We start from the raw sequence: 6,458 nt of genomic DNA, 5'->3' as shown, positions 1-6,458 counted from the left end.
CACCTCTATAAGATCTCCCCTCATCCTCCTGCGCTCCATGGAATAGAGACCCAGCCACTCAAGCTCTCCCTATAGCTCACACCCTCTAGTCCTGGCAACATCCTCGTAAATCTTTTCTCAACCCTTTCAAGCTTGAAAATATCTTTCCTATTACATGGTGCCCAGAACTGAACACAATATTCTGAAGCAGGGTCTCGTTCCGAAACGTCATCTATTCCTTCTCTCGAGAGATGCTGCCTAGACCACTGAGTAACTCCAGCATTTTGTGTCTATCTCTAATATTCTAAATGGGGTCTCACCAACGTGTTATACAACTGCAGCATGACCTCCCAACCTCTACACTCAATACTGATGACGGCCAAAGTCCCAAAGCTTTTTTGATCACCTTATTTACCTGCGACTCAACCTTCAAGGAACCATGCACCTGTACTCCTAGATCCCTCTGCTCTACAACACTACCCAGAGGCCTACCATTTACTATGTAGGTCCCAGCCCTAGTTCGACATCCCAAAATGCAACACCTCACACTTTTCTGTATTAAATCATGGCTGATCTATCTCTCCCTTCTAACCCCATCCTCCTGCCTTCTCCCCATAACCTCTGACACCCGTAGTAATCAAGAATCTATCTATCTCTGCCTTAAAAATATCCACTGACTTGACCTCATCTCCACAGCATTTTGTGGCAAAGAATTCCACAGATTCACTAAAGAGATTTCTCCTCATCTCCTTCCCAAACGAACGCCCTTTATCACCCCATTCCAGGATATCAGAATGAAATCTATGCCGACCGATCGGCAGAGTAATGAGGGAGAACGATGCTGTCATTTGCCTGACGTATTAAAATTGGACTGTTAAATTGGATTGTCAAAACCTGTTGCCTGGCATTCTAGTGCCATGGTAATCGAACGCAAGCAGGTTAATTGACTTTCATTTGTGGAACTTTGCTGTGCAACTTGTGGCTGCTGTGCGTGTGGAAGGTTTGGCTCCGAAAAATAGACACAAAGCAGGGTGCGATGTCCCGATTAATTCATCACACGATAAGCACAAGACAATGTTGTCCTTTTTGTCCTGCGCCCTGGATCCGGTGGAGGCCACTTAATTTATACTTGTGAGTCACCGGCAGTCCCGCTGCAATGTAAAAACACCTAAACATTCAATCACTATGTCTTCAGGCAGGGAGAAAGCAGGGGTGGAGAGGATAGGGGTGTGTGGAGTTTACAAACAAAGGCTATGTGTTAACCCTGTCACATATGTATTTGGGTTGAGAGAGATTTCTTTATTACTCAGCAGGTTAATTTAAGGAGTATTAGTTGGATCTTATAACTTTCCAATTAGGCAGCTTCTGCCATCCTAATGAGGGACAATGAGGAGATTATGGGGAGCCTTTGTCTTGCAAAGCAGCGCCTTTCTTCTGCGGGTGTCACAAAGGTGTTCCTCAGTCCTCAGAATGGAGTTACTGTGGCTGATAAGTTTATTCAGCCCGCCGGAATAATGTGGAAGGGGGGAAAGAAAGACATGGGCCAATGCTCGGTGGAGCGGCAGGGGGCGGGGAGGGGGGGGTCAGGGAAGCGGAGCTGCCTGAATTAGGCTCATCAATCTGTCCATTAATGCAAAGCCTCTCTTCATTGTCGGGGAGCCTGTAAAGCTGTCATTTGATGGCAGCTCGGAGTTTTAATGCCAAGCTGTTTGTGACACTCTCCCCTCTCATTCCCTCTCTGTTGATGGTATTGCCATCTCACGCACCCCCTTCATCTGCAGGCAGAGACACTGTCTGCTCACAGTAGTCTGGCTAATTAGGCTTTACCCATTGTGTGCTCAGACAAAGAAAAAGTACGGGCAAATTAAACCGCATTCATTCATTATTTTTCCACCCCCCCCATTCCCATTCATCCTCCCCAAAAAAAACCCAGTGCTATCTGGTTTTAATTTTTTAATTGTCCGTTAATTTTTTTTTGTCGAGGTAAGATTGGGTCTCGATCCATTCACTGGGACGACTTTATTTTAGTGAGAAGAGGAATGAGTCGTTTGAACGACGGCAGTGGCTTGAATGCCTTTCGTCCTTTGCCTGATGTTGCAAACAACCTCAGCGGAGGAGTGTTTGATTTGCGTGGTGGCAGGGGCCATCTGCATTGATTTTGAGGAACAGTGAACTGTTATTTACAATCTGTTTTGCCCCAAGCTGTTTGACCATTGCACATTGTGGCTACACTCTGCCGGGTGAATTCTCCAGTTGCATATCAAGCTCATAACTTGGATCATTGGTGGATCATTTCAAAACTGTCTCTTATATTCATCCTGGGTACGGCCACCACTCTTAACACTTACGATCAAGGAAAGTATTCACAGTTCATCAGACTATTTTAATACAATTTGATTACTGTGGCATTAGTATGACCAGTTTGATTTAGAGAGACAGGCCCTTCGACCCACTGAGTCCACGCTGACCAGCGATCCCCGCACACTAGCACTACCCTACACACTAGGGATAATTTACAATCTCTACCGAAGTCAATTAACCCACAAACCTGTACGCCTGTGGAGTGTGGGAAGGAACCGGAGTACCCGGAGAAAACCCACGTGGTCACAGGGAGAACGCACAACAGAACGTACAGACAGCACCTGTAGTCAGGATCGAACCTAGGTCTCTGGTGCCGTAAATGCCCCTGTCCCACTTAGGAAACCTGAACGGAAACCTCTGGAGACTTTGCGCCCCACCCAAGGTTTCCGTGCGGTTCCCGGAGGTTGCAGGTGGTTGCCGGAGGTTGCAGGTAGTGGAAGCAGGTAGGGAGACTGATAAAAACCTCCAGGAACCGCACGGAAACCTTGGGTGGGGCGCAAAGTCTCCAGAGGGTTCCGTTCAGGTTTCCTAAGTGGTACAAACTTAAAGCACACGGCATTGGGGGTTCAGTATTGATGTGGATAGAGAACTGGCTGGCAAACAGGAAGCAAAGAGTAGGAGTAAACGGGTCCTTTTCACAATGGCAGGCAGTGACTAGTGGGGTACCGCAAGGCTCAGTGCTGGGACCCCAGCTATTTACAATATATATTAATGATCTGGATGAGGGAATTGAAGGCAATATCTCCAAGTTTGCAGATGACACTAAGCTGGGAGGCAGTGTTAGCTGTGAGGAGGATGCTAGGAGTGTAAGGTGACTTGGATAGGCTGGGTGAGTGGGCAAATGTTTGGCAGATGCAGTATAATGTGGATAAATGTGAGGTTATCCATTTTGGTGGCAAAAACAGGAAAGCAGACTATTATCTAAATGGTGGCCGACTAGGAAAAGGGGAGATGCAGCGAGACCTGGGTGTCATGGTACACCAGTCATTGAAAGTGGGCATGCAGGTGCAGCAGGCAGTGAAGAAAGCGAATGGTATGTTAGCTTTCATAGCAAAAGGATTTGAGTATAGGAGCAGGGAGGTTCTACTGCAGTTGTACAGGGTCTTGGTGAGACCACACCTGGAGTATTGCGTACAGTTTTGGTCTCCAAATCTGAGGAAGGACATTATTGCCATAGAGGGAGTGCAGAGAAGGTTCACCAGACTGATTCCTGGGATGTCAGGACTGTCTTATGAAGAAAGACTGGATAGACTTGGTTTATACTCTCTAGAATTTAGGAGATTGAGAGGGGATCTTATAGAAACTTATAAAATTCTTAAGGGGTTGGACAGGCTAGATGCAGGAAGATTGCTCCCGATGTTGGGGAAGTCCAGGACAAGGGGTCACAGCTTAAGGATAAGGGGGAAATCCTTTAAAACCGAGATGAGAAGAACTTTTTTCACAGAGAGTGGTGAATCTCTGGAACTCTCTGCCACAGAGGGTAGTCGAGGCCAGTTCATTGGCTATATTTAAGAGGGAGTTAGATGTGGCCCTTGTGGCTAAGGGGATCAGAGGGTATGGAGAGAAGGCAGGTACGGGATACTCAGTTGGATGATCAGCCATGATCATATTGAATGGCGGTGCAGGCTCGAAGGGCCGAATGGCCTACTCCTGCACCTAATTTCTATGTTTCTATGTTTCTATAACAGAAGCATAAGGCAGCAACTCTAATGCTGTGCCGCGTGGAATTGACATGAATTATTTATTGCTTTAATAATTCATGATCCCTGATAGAAGTATATAAAATTATGAGAAGTATAAATAGGGAAGACAGTCAGAACCATTTCTCAGGGTGGCAACGCCCAAGACTAGAGGGTGTGGCTTTAAGGTGAAAGTTTAAAGAAGTGCGGGGCAATCTTTCTTTACACGGAGGTGCCTGGAACGTTTTGCCAGGGGCAGGTATGATAATAACATTGATGAATCTTTTAGAAAGGCACATAGATACGCAGGGAATGGAGAGATATGGACCATCTGCAGGCAGATGAGCTCAGTTGATCTTGGCATCATGTTGGGCTGAAGGGCCTGTACCTGTGCTGTACTGTTCTATGTCCTTTGTTCTGTGAAACAATGCCTGTGACAGATATGATTCATGAAATTCAACGCTCTATCATTTATTGTCCTTCATTAGCACAGGAATCTGGAATGCAATGAAAAAATCTGCAATGTTCACTTAAAGCTCTTAAAAAAAAAAGTGGTATTCTTTGGCAAAGTGTTAAAATAAAATCTTTAAGTTGTTTAAAACATCATGGACTGTTACAGACTTTTGGTCCCTCCCTTCCATACCCTGTTTTCTTGTATATGTGCACCATTTTCTAGTTGAATAGGTTGGTAGAGAACTCCCTCCTTGACTAGTCACAGACTGGTAGAGCCCTTCAGCCCAACTTGCCCACACCAACCAACATGTCCCACCTACCTGCGTTTGACCTACATCTCTCTAAATCTGTCCTATCCACGTATCTGTCTAAATGTTTCCTAAACGTTGCGATGGTACCCGCCTCAACTACCTCCTCTGGCAGCTCGTTCCATACACCCACCACCCTTTGTATTAAAAAGTTACCCTATTCCTATAGGGTAACTATTAAATCTTTCCCCGTCACCTTAAACCTATGTCCTCTGGTTCTCGATTCCCCTACTCCGGGCAAAAGATCCTGTGCGTCTACCCGATCTATTCCTCTCAAGATTTTGTACGCCTCTGTAAGATCATCCCTTATCCTCCTGCGCTCCAAGGAATAAAATCATTGCCTGCTCAACCTCTCCCTATAGCTCAGGCCCTCGAGTCCTGGCAACATCCTCGTAAATCATCTCTGCGCTCTTTCCAGTTTGACAACATCTTGACTTAATCAACCTAAATTATTATTTTTAAATCATGTTTACTGTCACATTGTGGTCTGTGGGGGGTTTGTCACATCAGGTGGGATATCCTAGAAGGGACTGGCTTTTTGTTAATGGATATTTTTAAGGTGAGATTGATAGATTGGTGATGAGTACGGGTGTCAGGGGTCATGGGGAGAAGGCAGAAGAATGGGGTAGAGAGGGAAAGGGAGATCAGCCATGATTGAATGGTGGAGTAGACTTGATGGGGGCCGAATGGCCTCATTCTGCTCTTAGAACCTGTGAACGTTTTTCTATGGTGGAAGGCATACAATGGACACCACATCAGCAGGTATGATATCAGCTGATGTGTTATCAGCGGGTGGGCTGCGGGAACAGGAGGACCGGGTCAATGTGGGATCAAAACCCCCTGTTGTTTCAGCAGATGTTTCTTGGACAAGCACTTAGAAGAGAGTCATCAGCGGTGACACATCAGGAGATACGTCCACACGAGTCTCATTTAGTAGGTATTGTATTAAGAGTGGGTGTGGAACACATTATCAACATACACTGACTGTGCTGCCCTCTACGCTGCTTGCTATATTTTGTCAGCAGCAGTATTTTTACCGAAGGTGGTTGCAACATAATTTCTGTCGCCGGCCAACTCCCTTCCAGTTAAACTGGAAAGCTAATTCCAAATTATAATTGTTAATGCAATTATCAATCGTCGCAATCTGCTCGAAATCCGTGCATATTTTGAACACTAAACAGGCGTAGGGACTCCTGAAGCAGCAGGCTGTGCCAGTTTTACATTCATTGTAGACAGTAATATTGTTGCCATTCGCCTAGAAACAGCGGCCAAACAAAAATCAGGGGGTTTTAAACGCTGACACCAGTTTTCAGTGAAGCATCGTACAGAATCAAGTCCAGTCCACCCTATAGTGGTTGATAAGTTTGTTCATTTCAAGTGATGTGAAGTCGAGTTGTTGCCACTTTAATTAAAACGACTTGATTGTTGGTGCTTGGAGCCGCTTCTAGCCATTCTTAAATACAGAGAAGGAACTGAAAAGGACACGTTTGCGCTCGGCGCTGGTTCGCGGCCGCTTTGACGTGTGTGTGTGTGTGTGACCGTGCAGATGAATCTTAGCGGAGACTTGAACTGTGAAGCAATGGGTGCAATTTCGAGTGGATTTTGACCGCAATCGCGCCCAGTGTGGAAACCCTGGCCCGATTTCAAGGTCCACTGATCTTGGAAGCTTTATTTTAGT

Source organism: Amblyraja radiata, chromosome 1, assembly GCF_010909765.2.
Source record: "Amblyraja radiata isolate CabotCenter1 chromosome 1, sAmbRad1.1.pri, whole genome shotgun sequence".
In the NCBI taxonomy this organism is placed as follows: Eukaryota; Metazoa; Chordata; class Chondrichthyes; order Rajiformes; family Rajidae; genus Amblyraja; species Amblyraja radiata.
The sequence above is the reverse complement of the archived record's forward strand: the minus strand, read 5'-3'. Positions refer to the sequence as shown.